The sequence below is a fragment of the Scyliorhinus torazame genome, chromosome 2 (assembly GCF_047496885.1).
Source record: "Scyliorhinus torazame isolate Kashiwa2021f chromosome 2, sScyTor2.1, whole genome shotgun sequence".
Lineage (NCBI taxonomy): Eukaryota > Metazoa > Chordata > Chondrichthyes > Carcharhiniformes > Scyliorhinidae > Scyliorhinus > Scyliorhinus torazame.
Window position 1 is genome coordinate 378,396,569 of NC_092708.1, and position 17,344 is coordinate 378,413,912.

General features: G+C 51.6%; 1 non-coding gene and 2 pseudogenes across 1 annotated transcript; all 3 read left to right on the top strand.

Annotated features, from left to right (window-relative positions):
- Positions 1 to 2,138: 2,138 nt before the first annotated feature.
- Positions 2,139 to 2,329, top strand: LOC140408151 (U2 spliceosomal RNA). Its single transcript, XR_011940067.1, has one exon. It is a non-coding gene; the product is annotated as a U2 spliceosomal RNA (small nuclear RNA).
- Positions 2,330 to 7,919: 5,590 nt separating this feature from the next.
- LOC140408013 (U2 spliceosomal RNA) lies at positions 7,920 to 8,122 on the top strand (annotated as a pseudogene).
- A 5,590-nt stretch (positions 8,123 to 13,712) lies between these two features.
- LOC140407941 (U2 spliceosomal RNA) lies at positions 13,713 to 13,889 on the top strand (annotated as a pseudogene).
- Positions 13,890 to 17,344: the final 3,455 nt, after the last annotated feature.

Here is a 17,344-nt window from a genome sequence, read left to right on the forward strand (position 1 = left end):
CCCTCAACGAGTGACATTGACATAGTTCCTTCCGCTGGTGTTTGAGTTAACCCTTTACTCTACACAAGGTAAACCACAGACTGTCTGAGCAGAGGCAGTTGTTCTCCGAGGCGCTGCCACTTGAGCAGAGCATGAATACATAGACCCACACATAGAGCAACACGATGATCCAAAATGTAAGGAACCCTCTGACGGTGTCGCTTGATTTCTCCTGAATGTGTGTTAAATACTGAAACAGATTAAACTGAAGTGATTGAAAGTGTCAGTGGACAGAGTATAGGTGGGTTATAAAATTAACCCGCATCTGGGCCTGTCAAATATATTTGCTGTTCTGATATTGATGATGAGTAATTATTCTGAAGGTGTTGATGACGGCTCTATCAAGCAGCACTTGCTGAGCAATAACCTGCTCGCTGACACTCAGTTTGGTTCCACCAGGTCACTCAGCTCCTCACCCAATTACAGCCGCGATCCAAACACGGACAAAAAAGCTGCACACAAGAGGAAACTGACATCATGGAAATTACAGTGCCAAAGGTGGCCATTCGGCCCATCAAGTCTGCACCGGCTCTTGGAAAGCACACCCCTCTTAAGCCCACACCCCCACCCTATTCCCATAAACCAGTAACCCCATCTAACCTATGGGCAATTTTGCATGGCCAATCCACCGAACCTGCACATCTTTTGGGTTGTGTGGGCGAAACTCACGCAAACACGGGGAGAATGTGCAAACTCCACACGGATAATGACCAGAGCCGGGATTGAACCTGGGACCTCGGCGCCGTGAGGCAGCAGGGCTAACCCACTGTACTGCCCATTTATAAAGAGTTTGAATAACAATTCCCACCAATGGGAATGTGAAGGGTGAGGCAATGATTGTCACACTGACCCTTCAGTCTCATTTTTGGCACACATCTCCTTAAATAGTGGCCAAAATTATTCATCCATTACAAAACTTTCTTCTGGACATAGATTTCAAACCTCTCCCTGAATATCTGTGAAGTAAGAACCATTTCTACTGTAAATAAAACAAAAGTTGCTCCAACTGATTTTTCTTTTGCACATTTGCTTTCACTTTCAGCTTGTTCGATGTTCTCTGGGATGAACCTTTAGCGGGGGGGGGGGGGGGGGGGGGCAGCTGATGTCCAATAATGGTGCTAATGGCCTAAACATTGACTGTTCTCACACAATGGTTTCAACAAGAGGGCCTCGTTTAACAAGCCAAAACCAGTATCACAGGAGCGAGCGAGACTTGGGCTAGCAGAATTCCTTTCATGATACAGTCTTTGGGCGTGAGGGGAAATCTTCCTGCCTGGCTCGAGTGGTTAGAATCTGCAATGCACTGGGTTCAGAAAGCTGGAGAGGATTAAGTTTGCCCTGAGAGGGTTCTGCAGGCGGTGGCAACCGTTCCTAGACTACCTCGCGGAGCGTTAGAGGAAGGTCGGTCAGCAGCAACACTGGGGGGGGGGCGGAGGGGAGGGGGGAACGAGAGATTGTTTGAGGGGATGGATGAGCAGGAGATAACATGGAGGGTGGGGGAAACTGGCACGTGCGGGCGAGAGCCAGTGTATAAAGCTATGTAAATATACCATTTTGCCATGTATATATCTTGCTCAGTGCGATTTTGTTACGGAGGGGGGGGTTATTGTTTGTAAGGGGAAAAAATTGTGTTGTTAAAAAACTTTAATAAATATATTTTTAAAACAAGAATCTGCAATGCACTGCCTGAGAGAGGGTGCTGTGGGCAGTTTCAAGCCTGCCTTTCAAAAGACAATGGGATAATTATCTGAAGGGAAAATATTTGCAGGGCCACGGGGAAAAGGCAGGTTGCTGCTGCTGCATTCTCACTGGCAAGACATGCAAGTGTTTTCAAAAGCTTGCTCCGCAGCGGTGACAGTGACGTACGTGTGGATAGGTGGAGTACTGCTCATTTACATAACTGTCATGCAGTCTGATTGACAAAGGGGAAAAGAGGCAGGTTCTGTCAATATGAATCTCCTGTTTCAATGGCAAAGGCCAGGAGCAATGTGGCAAGAGTGAAAGTGTCAGTGCTTTCATCGAAGAGTCTTTGGAATGCTGTCAGCGTGCTGTAAAAGAGGGAGGGCATATGGCACTCGGGCAACTCAAGAACATTGGCCATCGCTTCTCGGCCTTTTGGCTAAGATCAAGTGTAGTATCTGTTCTTATCAGTTTACTATCTGATACGTCCCTTATCTGGGGACCATATATTAAATTGATTTTTGGAGCAGGGAGATGGAATAGGGGCTTGCTCCGTCCACTCCACGCATCGACCTGGTATTGCAGTATCTCCAGCAACGGTGCACACCACCCCTTCATGGGGAATTTCAAACTCAAAAAACAGCTCAAACACATACAAATATACACTTTATTCACAGTTCTTTCAGCACACAACAAAATGCTTTGGCAACTGGCTGCTGCTACTCACCATCTACCTGGCCCCGGGGTGTCATCAAGAATGACCAAACGCATCTTACAAGCACAACGGCGAAAGGGAACTCATTCGAAATTCACCACCCATTTCACTCTTCAATGTGCATTACTCCGCTTCTCGGCCTTTTGGCTAAGATCAAGTGTAGTCTCATTTGATCGAGGGAAGCTGAGGATTTTGATGACGATCGTGGATTGGAGAACTCGGAGGGATTGAAGTCGTCAAAGAAGAAACGTTTGGAGCTTGGCTGCTATTGGTGGATCTACATGCTGGCCTAAACCTCGGGTTTAGGCCTAACGCCGATACAGTTTCACACCCAACGTACGAGCTATGGATGCAGCTGCATCCCGACCACCAGGCTGGGGCGTGCGAAACACTGTCCGAGTCACAGTGAAGAAAACGGATGGAGAGTCACCTTTGGACCGGAAACACTTCGTGAAGAAGGTGCTGCTCGAGTGCTGTGGGTTTAAAGCAACAGAGATCTTCTGCTTGCAAAACTTCCCCAAGAATGGTTTCTTTGATGTCACCTTCAAGAGCGTCGCAGCGTGCATCAAATTCTTGAACGTCTTCAAGGAAAAAGGTAACCAGAGCCCCTTGTCGATCCTGACTGCGGAACCTCTGTTTACGCTACCGGCACAGCGAAATCGGGTTGTTACACTGCACACGTACAACCCCCACGTCCCTGTATCTGATGTGCTCACGTTCCTCGCCAGGTACGCTGAGCTGAAAAGTGACAGCGTGCAAGTGAAAGACACCTTCGGCATCTGGACAAGTGAGCACCAGGTCAAGGTGACCCTAAGAACGGACAGCAACGGAGCCATCCTGCATCCCCCCTCCAATTTCGCTATTGGAGTAAATCGTGGTTACCTCTACTACGTGGGACAGCCACGAGTATGCCACACCTGTGGCAAAACGGGGCATGTTGCCGCAAACTGCAGTGTGACCTTCTGCAAGAACTGCAGGCAGGAGGGACACATGACTAAGGACTGCAAAGAAGACAAGTGCTGCAACCTGTGTGGGGAGGCCGGCCATCTTTACAGGGCCTGCCCGAAACGCGGGGCGACATACGCTGAAATCATCAGCAGCGGAGTTAAAAAGGCGACCAGAGAGGAGGTGCATACACCCTCCACCGAAAAAGACACCACGGCTCAGAATGAGGAAAAGCAACAAAAGGGCCCCCAACAAAAAGAAGAGGCCCCAGCACCTCCTGACAACCCAACCCCAGCCCCATCTGATGAGGAACACTCAATGGAAGAGGAAGAGGATGGGACAAAGAATAAAGAGCCCTGGGAAACAGTGAACAGGGACAAACGAAAGCGGAAACAAAAAAACAAACTGAAGAACCCCCCGAGGGGTAGTGGCAAAAAGCGACACCTCTCAGCCGGCGCACTTAGCGCCGACACCTCATCCGATGAGGGAAAACAGGACAAGAATCGGCCTCAAATAAAGAGGCAAAGCACCAACGTGGAACGGAAGGCACAGACCCCCCAGACCACCGACCGGGAAGGAAACAAGGTCACAGATCAACCCCCGATAGTAACGAGCAGCAACAACCCAGGTGAAGACCGGCCTGCAACCCCAACACCTACTGACTGCTACAACGAACCCCAGGGCTACACCACCCCCCCAATGCATCTGCATCAAAATCACGGGGCCAGTACGGACCAGAACAGTTTTCTCAGCCCTGCAACTGTGCTAAAGTTTGCGAGCACCACCGGAATGCTGGGGAACATTCAACAGCTGGAACAGCCAACTGTATAGACTCTGGACTCTTGAGACTGGTAAATCTATCTTTTTATAATGGGTTTAAAAATTGCATCCATAAATGTGCGAAGCATCAAAGATACTTCGCGGTGTGTAGCCACACTCAACTATTTGGCAAATGTAAAAGCTGACCTACTGTTCCTGCAGGAGTGCGGAATTCCGCACCTCAGCAACTACAGGCGCTGGTCGAGCTGGTGGTCCCACGGGCCATCCATCTGGTCAGGAGGAAACGACTGCCGCTCCTCCGGCCTGGGTATTCTGCTGCGGGGAGGCAACTTCACCATCTCCGACGTTAAGGAGGTGGTGGGCGGGCGCCTCCTCGTAGCAGACGTGAAATACAAAAACACCCCTCTCAGACTTATTAATGTGTACGCCCCGGCCGTAAAAAGTGAGCGGCTGGCAGTTCTTCAGCAACTCCCACTGCTGTTGGCCACCTCCAAGCCGGTCATCCTGGGTGGTGACTTCAACTGCATCATCGATGCGGCTGGACGATCCAGCAAAGCCGACAGCAAACTAGACGCTACGTCCAGACTCCTGATGGAAACGGTAAAAGACGCCAAGCTGCTCGACGTCTGCAGCAACCCTGCAGACGGCGCGCAGCGTAGATACACATGGTCACGGCCAGACGGGTCCGTCCGCTCCAGGATAGACTTCTTTTTTGTGTCCCGAGCTTTCACGGTCAGGTCCACCGACGTAACGCCGGTGTTCTTCTCTGACCACTGCCTCCTACTGGCCGACTGCCACCTGCAGGAAGACCAGGGGGTAGGCAGGGGGACGTGGAAGCTAAATGTAAAACTGCTGACCCCTGAGAACATCGAGGAACTCAGGAGGGATTACAAAGGTTGGAGAACCGTGAAACCCCTCTTTGAGGCCCCACATCTCTGGTGGGAAGCAATCAAGGGGAATATCAAGAGGTTTTTCATCCTCAAGGGCGTTCAAAAGGTGAGAGAGAGACGAGGGGTCATGTCCAGGCTCCAGAAAAGTATGCAAAATTTGCTCCAGCTGCAGTCGATGGGGGTGGATGTCAAGGAGGATCTCCAAGAGGTGAAGAGCCAGCAAGCCTCGCTCTACACCTCGGAGGCCTCCAAGGTTATCTTCCGTTCCAGAGTCCGCTCCGTGGAGCAGGACGAAAAGTGCTCACGCTTCTTCTTCCAAAAGGTGCACAGAGACACCTCTGTGATCAGCAGCCTGAAGGAAGAAGATGGCTCTGAAAAGTCATCGCAGTCTGACATCCTGAGGATCAGCCAATCCTTTTATGCCGGACTGTATGACCTGAAGCCAACAGATAGCACTGTTTCCCAGACCTTCCTGTCGACTATCACGGAGGTCATAGGCGACAGCGAGCTGGAAAACCTGGACAAACCACTAACTCTGGACGAGCTGACAAAGGCCGCCAAGTCCTTCGAGACGAGTAAAACTCCCGGAAGCGACGGCTTACCGGTTGAGTTGTATTCGGCTCTGTGGGACTGGATGGGCCCAGACCTGCTGGAAGTGTACGAGAGTATGCTTCTGGAAGGCAGCATGTCAGAGTCCATGAGGAAAGGCATCATCACCCTCATCTACAAACAGAAGGGGGAAAGGGAAGAAATTCGAAATTGGCGACCCATTTCACTGTTGAATGTGGACTACAAAATTCTAGCAAAGGTCATCGCCAATCGGGTCAGGTCTGCTCTGGAGTCGGTGATCCACCCTGACCAGACCTGTGCTGTACCCGGCAGGAAGATCTCTGATAGCCTCGCGCTACTCAGGGATACGATCGCCTACGTGCAGGACAGGGGGGTGGACACTTGCCTCATCAGCCTTGACCAGGAGAAGGCTTTTGACAGAATATCGCACACCTACATGATGGATGTGCTCTCCAAAATGGGGTTTGGGGAGGGAATTCGCAATTGGATCAAACTGCTCTACACAAACATCTATAGCGCAGTCTCAATCAATGGGTGGGAATCAGAAAAGTTCCAGATCAGATCTGGAGTCAGGCAGGGCTGCCCTCTCTCCTCTGCCCTTTTTGTGTGCTGCATAGAACCTTTTGCCGAGTCCATCAGGAGGGATCCGGGGATAAGAGGAGTGACGATCCCAGGCAGTGGAGGCATGCAAGTCAAGGCCTCCCTGTACATGGACGACGTTGCCGTCTTCTGCTCGGATCCTGCGTCTGTGCGCAGGCTCTTGACCACCTGCGACCAGTTTGAACTGGCCTCGGGAGCCAAGGTAAACCGTGGCAAGAGCGAGGCCATGTTCTTTGGGAACTGGGCCGACCGGTCCTTTGTCCCCTTCACTGTCAGGTCAGATTATCTGAAGGTGCTGGGGATATGGTTCGGAGCTGCTGGGGCGTGCACCAAAAACTGGGAGGAGCGCATAGGAAAGGTAAGACAGAAACTGGGCTGGTGGGAGCAACGCTCCCTCTCCATTGCGGGCAAAACCCTGGTCATCAGGTGTGAGGTACTCTCGGTGCTACTGTACGTGGCGCAGGTCTGGCCCATAACCCGACCCTACGCCACAGCAGTCACCCGGGCCATCTTCAAATTTATCTGGCGATCCAAGATGGACCGTGTCCGAAGGGACACCATGTACAAACCTGTGGAGAAGGGAGGGCGGAACGTACCCAACGCCTCCCTCATCCTGTTGGCCACCTTTGTGTCCAGCTGCATCAAGCTGTGCGTGGACCCCCAGTATGCAAACACCAAGTGTCACTACATACTGAGGTTCTACCTGTCCCCGGTGTTGCGAAGGATGGGCCTGGCCTCATTGCCGCGGAACGCTCCAAGTAGTTGGACCGTACCGTACCACCTGTCCTTTGTGGAAAAGTTTTTGAAGGAAAACACCTTTGACCACAAGGCAATGAAGCAGTGGTCAGCACGTAATGTCCTCGAGGCCCTCAGGGAAAAGGAGACCGTGGAGGACGTTGGATGGTTCCCTGAGCAGACTGCCAGAGTCATCTGGCAGAACGCCTCATCACCAGAACTTTCAAACAAGCACCAAGACCTAGCTTGGCTGGTGGTGAGAAGGGCCCTCCCTGTCAGATTCTTCATGCACACCCGAAGGCTCTGCACCAATGCACGCTGCCCTCGGAGTGGCTGTGGGGGAAATGAGACGGTCACACACCTCCTTGTGGAATGTGCCTTTGCAAAGAAGGTCTGGAGAGAGATGCAGTGGTATTTGTCAAGGTTTATCCCAAACAGATCTGTGACACAGGACTCTGTGCTCTACGGACTGTTTCCAGGGACACACACCGAGACAAATATCAACTGCTGCTGGAAGGTCATCAACTCGGTAAAAGACGCTCTTTGGTCTGCCCGAAACTTGCTGATCTTCCAGTGCAAAGAATTGTCCTCGACCGAGTGTTGCAGACTGGCACATTCCAGGGTCCAGGACTACGTGCTGAGGGACGCACTCAAGCTTGGGGCAGCTGCCGCCAAGGCGCAATGGGGAAAGACCACTGTGTAAAGTCTTTCCAGCAAATGTACACCGAGGGGCGCGTAACAGTGTAAAGCCCCTCGGTCTGGGCAACCAACACTCCAATGTATAAAACAAACATGACAATGTAAATATTTAAGAAGGAATTGTAATGTAAAGAGTGATATGTGTATGACAATATCAAAATTGAATGAAAGAAAGTCAAGGCAACATGTAACCCTGCCGGAAATGTACAGTCAAGACAATTTGAAATGTTTCTGTAATGCTCATGATAAATTTTTATGAATAAAGTATATTTTTTTGAATAAAAAAAAAAAAAAAAAAAAAAAAAAAAAAAAAAAATCTGTTCTTATCAGTTTAATATCTGATACGTCCCTTATCTGGGGACCATATATTAAATTGATTTTTGGAGCAGGGAGATGGAATAGGGGCTTGCTCCGTCCACTCCACGCATCGACCTGGTATTGCAGTATCTCCAGCAACGGTGCACACCACCCCTTCATGGGGAATTTCAAACTCAAAAAACAGCTCAAACACATACAAATATACACTTTATTCACAGTTCTTTCAGCACACAACAAAATGCTTTGGCAAGTGGCTGCTGCTACTCACCATCTACCTGGCCCCGGGGTGTCATGAAGAATGACCAAACGCATCTTACAAGCACAACGGCGAAAGGGAACTCATTCGAAATTCACCACCCATTTCACTCTTCAATGTGCATTACTCCGCTTCTCGGCCTTTTGGCTAAGATCAAGTGTAGTCTCATTTGATCGAGGGAAGCTGAGGATTTTGATGACGATCGTGGATTGGAGAACTCGGAGGGATTGAAGTCGTCAAAGAAGAAACGTTTGGAGCTTGGCTGCTATTGGTGGATCTACATGCTGGCCTAAACCTCGGGTTTAGGCCTAACGCCGATACAGTTTCACACCCAACGTACGAGCTATGGATGCAGCTGCATCCCGACCACCAGGCTGGGGCGTGCGAAACACTGTCCGAGTCACAGTGAAGAAAACGGATGGAGAGTCACCTTTGGACCGGAAACACTTCGTGAAGAAGGTGCTGCTCGAGTGCTGTGGGTTTAAAGCAACAGAGATCTTCTGCTTGCAAAACTTCCCCAAGAATGGTTTCTTTGATGTCACCTTCAAGAGCGTCGCAGCGTGCATCAAATTCTTGAACGTCTTCAAGGAAAAAGGTAACCAGAGCCCCTTGTCGATCCTGACTGCGGAACCTCTGTTTACGCTACCGGCACAGCGAAATCGGGTTGTTACACTGCACACGTACAACCCCCACGTCCCTGTATCTGATGTGCTCACGTTCCTCGCCAGGTACGCTGAGCTGAAAAGTGACAGCGTGCAAGTGAAAGACACCTTCGGCATCTGGACAAGTGAGCACCAGGTCAAGGTGACCCTAAGAACGGACAGCAACGGAGCCATCCTGCATCCCCCCTCCAATTTCGCTATTGGAGTAAATCGTGGTTACCTCTACTACGTGGGACAGCCACGAGTATGCCACACCTGTGGCAAAACGGGGCATGTTGCCGCAAACTGCAGTGTGACCTTCTGCAAGAACTGCAGGCAGGAGGGACACATGACTAAGGACTGCAAAGAAGACAAGTGCTGCAACCTGTGTGGGGAGGCCGGCCATCTTTACAGGGCCTGCCCGAAACGCGGGGCGACATACGCTGAAATCATCAGCAGCGGAGTTAAAAAGGCGACCAGAGAGGAGGTGCATACACCCTCCACCGAAAAAGACACCACGGCTCAGAATGAGGAAAAGCAACAAAAGGGCCCCCAACAAAAAGAAGAGGCCCCAGCACCTCCTGACAACCCAACCCCAGCCCCATCTGATGAGGAACACTCAATGGAAGAGGAAGAGGATGGGACAAAGAATAAAGAGCCCTGGGAAACAGTGAACAGGGACAAACGAAAGCGGAAACAAAAAAACAAACTGAAGAACCCCCCGAGGGGTAGTGGCAAAAAGCGACACCTCTCAGCCGGCGCACTTAGCGCCGACACCTCATCCGATGAGGGAAAACAGGACAAGAATCGGCCTCAAATAAAGAGGCAAAGCACCAACGTGGAACGGAAGGCACAGACCCCCCAGACCACCGACCGGGAAGGAAACAAGGTCACAGATCAACCCCCGATAGTAACGAGCAGCAACAACCCAGGTGAAGACCGGCCTGCAACCCCAACACCTACTGACTGCTACAACGAACCCCAGGGCTACACCACCCCCCCAATGCATCTGCATCAAAATCACGGGGCCAGTACGGACCAGAACAGTTTTCTCAGCCCTGCAACTGTGCTAAAGTTTGCGAGCACCACCGGAATGCTGGGGAACATTCAACAGCTGGAACAGCCAACTGTATAGACTCTGGACTCTTGAGACTGGTAAATCTATCTTTTTATAATGGGTTTAAAAATTGCATCCATAAATGTGCGAAGCATCAAAGATACTTCGCGGTGTGTAGCCACACTCAACTATTTGGCAAATGTAAAAGCTGACCTACTGTTCCTGCAGGAGTGCGGAATTCCGCACCTCAGCAACTACAGGCGCTGGTCGAGCTGGTGGTCCCACGGGCCATCCATCTGGTCAGGAGGAAACGACTGCCGCTCCTCCGGCCTGGGTATTCTGCTGCGGGGAGGCAACTTCACCATCTCCGACGTTAAGGAGGTGGTGGGCGGGCGCCTCCTCGTAGCAGACGTGAAATACAAAAACACCCCTCTCAGACTTATTAATGTGTACGCCCCGGCCGTAAAAAGTGAGCGGCTGGCAGTTCTTCAGCAACTCCCACTGCTGTTGGCCACCTCCAAGCCGGTCATCCTGGGTGGTGACTTCAACTGCATCATCGATGCGGCTGGACGATCCAGCAAAGCCGACAGCAAACTAGACGCTACGTCCAGACTCCTGATGGAAACGGTAAAAGACGCCAAGCTGCTCGACGTCTGCAGCAACCCTGCAGACGGCGCGCAGCGTAGATACACATGGTCACGGCCAGACGGGTCCGTCCGCTCCAGGATAGACTTCTTTTTTGTGTCCCGAGCTTTCACGGTCAGGTCCACCGACGTAACGCCGGTGTTCTTCTCTGACCACTGCCTCCTACTGGCCGACTGCCACCTGCAGGAAGACCAGGGGGTAGGCAGGGGGACGTGGAAGCTAAATGTAAAACTGCTGACCCCTGAGAACATCGAGGAACTCAGGAGGGATTACAAAGGTTGGAGAACCGTGAAACCCCTCTTTGAGGCCCCACATCTCTGGTGGGAAGCAATCAAGGGGAATATCAAGAGGTTTTTCATCCTCAAGGGCGTTCAAAAGGTGAGAGAGAGACGAGGGGTCATGTCCAGGCTCCAGAAAAGTATGCAAAATTTGCTCCAGCTGCAGTCGATGGGGGTGGATGTCAAGGAGGATCTCCAAGAGGTGAAGAGCCAGCAAGCCTCGCTCTACACCTCGGAGGCCTCCAAGGTTATCTTCCGTTCCAGAGTCCGCTCCGTGGAGCAGGACGAAAAGTGCTCACGCTTCTTCTTCCAAAAGGTGCACAGAGACACCTCTGTGATCAGCAGCCTGAAGGAAGAAGATGGCTCTGAAAAGTCATCGCAGTCTGACATCCTGAGGATCAGCCAATCCTTTTATGCCGGACTGTATGACCTGAAGCCAACAGATAGCACTGTTTCCCAGACCTTCCTGTCGACTATCACGGAGGTCATAGGCGACAGCGAGCTGGAAAACCTGGACAAACCACTAACTCTGGACGAGCTGACAAAGGCCGCCAAGTCCTTCGAGACGAGTAAAACTCCCGGAAGCGACGGCTTACCGGTTGAGTTGTATTCGGCTCTGTGGGACTGGATGGGCCCAGACCTGCTGGAAGTGTACGAGAGTATGCTTCTGGAAGGCAGCATGTCAGAGTCCATGAGGAAAGGCATCATCACCCTCATCTACAAGCAGAAGGGGGAAAGGGAAGAAATTCGAAATTGGCGACCCATTTCACTGTTGAATGTGGACTACAAAATTCTAGCAAAGGTCATCGCCAATCGGGTCAGGTCTGCTCTGGAGTCGGTGATCCACCCTGACCAGACCTGTGCTGTACCCGGCAGGAAGATCTCTGATAGCCTCGCGCTACTCAGGGATACGATCGCCTACGTGCAGGACAGGGGGGTGGACACTTGCCTCATCAGCCTTGACCAGGAGAAGGCTTTTGACAGAATATCACACACCTACATGATGGATGTGCTCTCCAAAATGGGGTTTGGGGAGGGAATTCGCAATTGGATCAAACTGCTCTACACAAACATCTATAGCGCAGTCTCAATCAATGGGTGGGAATCAGAAAAGTTCCAGATCAAATCTGGAGTCAGGCAGGGCTGCCCTCTCTCCTCTGCCCTTTTTGTGTGCTGCATAGAACCTTTTGCCGAGTCCATCAGGAGGGATCCGGGCATAAGAGGAGTGACGATCCCAGGCAGTGGAGGCATGCAAGTCAAGGCCTCCCTGTACATGGACGACGTTGCCGTCTTCTGCTCGGATCCCGCGTCTGTGCGCAGGCTCTTGACCACCTGCGACCAGTTTGAACTGGCCTCGGGAGCCAAGGTAAACCGTGGCAAGAGCGAGGCCATGTTCTTTGGGAACTGGGCCGACCGGTCCTTTGTCCCCTTCACTGTCAGGTCAGATTACCTGAAGGTGCTGGGGATATGGTTCGGAGCTGCTGGGGCGTGCACCAAAAACTGGGAGGAGCGCCTAGGAAAGGTAAGACAGAAACTGGGCTGGTGGGAGCAACGCTCCCTCTCCATTGCGGGCAAAACCCTGGTCATCAGGTGTGAGGTACTCTCGGTGTTGCTGTACGTGGCGCAGGTCTGGCCCATAACCCGACCCTGCGCCACAGCAGTCACCCGGGCCATCTTCAAATTTATCTGGCGATCCAAGATGGACCGTGTCCGAAGGGACACCATGTACAAACCTCTGGAGAAGGGAGGGCGGAACGTACCCAACGCCTCCCTCATCCTGCTGGCCACCTTTGTGTCCAGCTGCATCAAGCTGTGCGTGGACCCCCAGTATGCAAACACCAAGTGTCACTACATACTGAGGTTCTACCTGTCCCCGGTGTTGCGAAGGATGGGCCTGGCCTCATTGCCGCGGAACGCTCCAAGTAGTTGGACCGTACCGTACCACCTGTCCTTTGTGGAAAAGTTTTTGAAGGAAAACACCTTTGACCACAAGGCAATGAAGCAGTGGTCAGCACGTAATGTCCTCGAGGCCCTCAGGGAAAAGGAGACCGTGGAGGACGTTGGATGGTTCCCTGAGCAGACTGCCAGAGTCATCTGGCAGAACGCCTCATCACCAGAACTTTCAAACAAGCACCAAGACCTAGCTTGGCTGGTGGTGAGAAAGGCCCTCCCTGTCAGATTCTTCATGCACACCCGAAGGCTCTGCACCAATGCACGCTGCCCTCGGAGTGGCTGTGGGGGAAATGAGACGGTCACACACCTCCTTGTGGAATGTGCCTTTGCAAAGAAGGTCTGGAGAGAGATGCAGTGGTATTTGTCAAGGTTTATCCCAAACAGATCTGTGACACAGGACTCTGTGCTCTACGGACTGTTTCCAGGGACACACACCGAGACAAATATCAACTGCTGCTGGAAGGTCATCAACTCGGTAAAAGACGCTCTTTGGTCTGCCCGAAACTTGCTGATCTTCCAGTGCAAAGAATTGTCCTCGACCGAGTGTTGCAGACTGGCACATTCCAAGGTCCAGGACTACGTGCTGAGGGACGCACTCAAGCTTGGGGCAGCGGCCGCCAAGGCGCAATGGGGAAAGACCTCTGTGTAAGGGCTTTCCAGCAAATGTACACCGAGGGGCGGGTAACAGTGTAAAGCCCCTCGGTCTGGGCAACCAACACTCCAATGTATAAAACAAACATGGCACTGTAAATATTTAAGAAGGAATTGTAATGTAAAGAGTGATATGTGTACGACAATATCAAAATTGAATGAAAGAAAGTCAAGGCAACATGTAACCCTGCCGGAAATGTACAGTCAAGACAATTTGAAATGTTTCTGTAATGCTCATGATAAATTTTTATGAATAAAGTATATTTTTTTGAATAAAAAAAAAATCTGTTCTTATCAGTTTAATATCTGATACGTCCCTTATCTGGGGACCATATATTAAATTGATTTTTGGAGCAGGGAGATGGAATAGGGGCTTGCTCCGTCCACTCCACGCATCGACCTGGTATTGCAGTATCTCCAGCAACGGTGCACACCACCCCTTCATGGGGAATTTCAAACTCAAAAAACAGCTCAAACACATACAAATATACACTTTATTCACAGTTCTTTCAGCACACAACAAAATGCTTTGGCAACTGGCTGCTGCTACTCACCATCTACCTGGCCCCGGGGTGTCATGAAGAATGACCAAACGCATCTTACAAGCACAACGGCGAAAGGGAACTCATTCGAAATTCACCACCCATTTCACTCTTCAATGTGCATTACTCCGCTTCTCGGCCTTTTGGCTAAGATCAAGTGTAGTCTCATTTGATCGAGGGAAGCTGAGGATTTTGATGACGATCGTGGATTGGAGAACTCGGAGGGATTGAAGTCGTCAAAGAAGAAACGTTTGGAGCTTGGCTGCTATTGGTGGATCTACATGCTGGCCTAAACCTCGGGTTTAGGCCTAACGCCGATACAGTTTCACACCCAACGTACGAGCTATGGATGCAGCTGCATCCCGACCACCAGGCTGGGGCGTGCGAAACACTGTCCGAGTCACAGTGAAGAAAACGGATGGAGAGTCACCTTTGGACCGGAAACACTTCGTGAAGAAGGTGCTGCTCGAGTGCTGTGGGTTTAAAGCAACAGAGATCTTCTGCTTGCAAAACTTCCCCAAGAATGGTTTCTTTGATGTCACCTTCAAGAGCGTCGCAGCGTGCATCAAATTCTTGAACGTCTTCAAGGAAAAAGGTAACCAGAGCCCCTTGTCGATCCTGACTGCGGAACCTCTGTTTACGCTACCGGCACAGCGAAATCGGGTTGTTACACTGCACACGTACAACCCCCACGTCCCTGTATCTGATGTGCTCACGTTCCTCGCCAGGTACGCTGAGCTGAAAAGTGACAGCGTGCAAGTGAAAGACACCTTCGGCATCTGGACAAGTGAGCACCAGGTCAAGGTGACCCTAAGAACGGACAGCAACGGAGCCATCCTGCATCCCCCCTCCAATTTCGCTATTGGAGTAAATCGTGGCTACCTCTACTACGTGGGACAGCCACGTGTATGCCACACCTGTGGCAAAACGGGGCATGTTGCCGCAAACTGCAGTGTGACCTTCTGCAAGAACTGCAGGCAGGAGGGACACATGACTAAGGACTGCAAAGAAGACAAGTGCTGCAACCTGTGTGGGGAGGCCGGCCATCTTTACAGGGCCTGCCCGAAACGCGGGGCGACATACGCTGAAATCATCAGCAGCGGAGTTAAAAAGGCGACCAGAGAGGAGGTGCATACACCCTCCACCGAAAAAGACACCACGGTTCAGAATGAGGAAAAGCAACAGAAGGGCCCCCAACAAAAAGAGGAGGCCCCAGCACCTCCTGACAACCCAACCCCAGCCCCATCTGATGAGGAACACTCAATGGAAGAGGAAGAGGATGGGACAAAGAATAAAGAGCCCTGGGAAACAGTGAACAGGGACAAACGAAAGAGGAAACAAAAAAACAAACTGAAGAACCCCCTGAGGGGTAGTGGCAAAAAGCGACACCTCTCAGCCGGCGCACTTAGTGCCGACACCTCATCCGATGAGGGAAAACAGGACAAGAATCGGCCTCAAATAAAGAGGCAAAGCACCAACGTGGAACGGAAGGCACAGACCCCCCAGACCACCGACCGGGAAGAAAACAAGGTCACAGACCAACCCCCGATAGCAACGAGCAGCAACAACCCAGGTGAAGACCGGCCTGCAACCCCAACACCTACTGACTGCCACGACGAACCCCAGGGCTACATCACCCCCCCAATGCATCTGCATCAAAATCACGGGGCCAGTACGGACCAGAACAGTTTTCTCAGCCCTGCAACTGTGCTAAAGTTTGCGAGCACCACCGGCATGCTGGGGAACATTCAACAGCTGGAACAGCCAACTGTATAGACTCTGGACTCTTGAGACTGGTAAATCTATCTTTTTATAATGGGTTTAAAAATTGCATCCATAAATGTGCGAAGCATCAAAGATACTTCGCGGTGTGTAGCCACACTCAACTATTTGGCAAATGTAAAAGCTGACCTACTGTTCCTGCAGGAGTGCGGAATTCCGCACCTCAGCAACTACAGGCGCTGGTCGAGCTGGTGGTCCCACGGGCCATCCATCTGGTCAGGAGGAAACGACTGCCGCTCCTCCGGCCTGGGTATTCTGCTGCGGGGAGGCAACTTCACCATCTCCGACGTTAAGGAGGTGGTGGGCGGGCGCCTCCTCGTAGCAGACGTGAAATACAAAAACACCCCTCTCAGACTTATTAATGTGTACGCCCCGGCCGTAAAAAGTGAGCGGCTGGCAGTTCTTCAGCAACTCCCACTGCTGTTGGCCACCTCCAAGCCGGTCATCCTGGGTGGTGACTTCAACTGCATCATCGATGCGGCTGGACGATCCAGCAAAGCCGACAGCAAACTAGACGCTACGTCCAGACTCCTGATGGAAACGGTAAAAGACGCCAAGCTGCTCGACGTCTGCAGCAACCCTGCAGACGGCGCGCAGCGTAGATACACATGGTCACGGCCAGACGGGTCCGTCCGCTCCAGGATAGACTTCTTTTTTGTGTCCCGAGCTTTCACGGTCAGGTCCACCGACGTAACGCCGGTGTTCTTCTCTGACCACTGCCTCCTACTGGCCGACTGCCACCTGCAGGAAGACCAGGGGGTAGGCAGGGGGACGTGGAAGCTAAATGTAAAACTGCTGACCCCTGAGAACATCGAGGAACTCAGGAGGGATTACAAAGGTTGGAGAACCGAGAAACCCCTCTTTGAGGCCCCACATCTCTGGTGGGAAGCAATCAAGGGGAATATCAAGAGGTTTTTCATCCTCAAGGGCGTTCAAAAGGTGAGAGAGAGACGAGGGGTCATGTCCAGGCTCCAGAAAAGTATGCAAAATTTGCTCCAGCTGCAGTCGATGGGGGTGGATGTCAAGGAGGATCTCCAAGAGGTGAAGAGCCAGCAAGCCTCGCTCTACACCTCGGAGGCCTCCAAGGTTATCTTCCGTTCCAGAGTCCGCTCCGTGGAGCAGGACGAAAAGTGCTCACGCTTCTTCTTCCAAAAGGTGCACAGAGAGACCTCTGTGATCAGCAGCCTGAAGGAAGAAGATGGCTCTGAAAAGTCATCGCAGTCTGACATCCTGAGGATCAGCCAATCCTTTTATGCCGGACTGTATGACCTGAAGCCAACAGATAGCACTGTTTCCCAGACCTTCCTGTCGACTATCACGGAGGTCATAGGCGACAGCGAGCTGGAAAACCTGGACAAACCACTAACTCTGGACGAGCTGACAAAGGCCGCCAAGTCCTTCGAGACGAGTAAAACTCCCGGAAGCGACGGCTTACCGGTTGAGTTGTATTCGGCTCTGTGGGACTGGATGGGCCCAGACCTGCTGGAAGTGTACGAGAGTATGCTTCTGGAAGGCAGCATGTCAGAGTCCATGAGGAAAGGCATCATCACCCTCATCTACAAACAGAA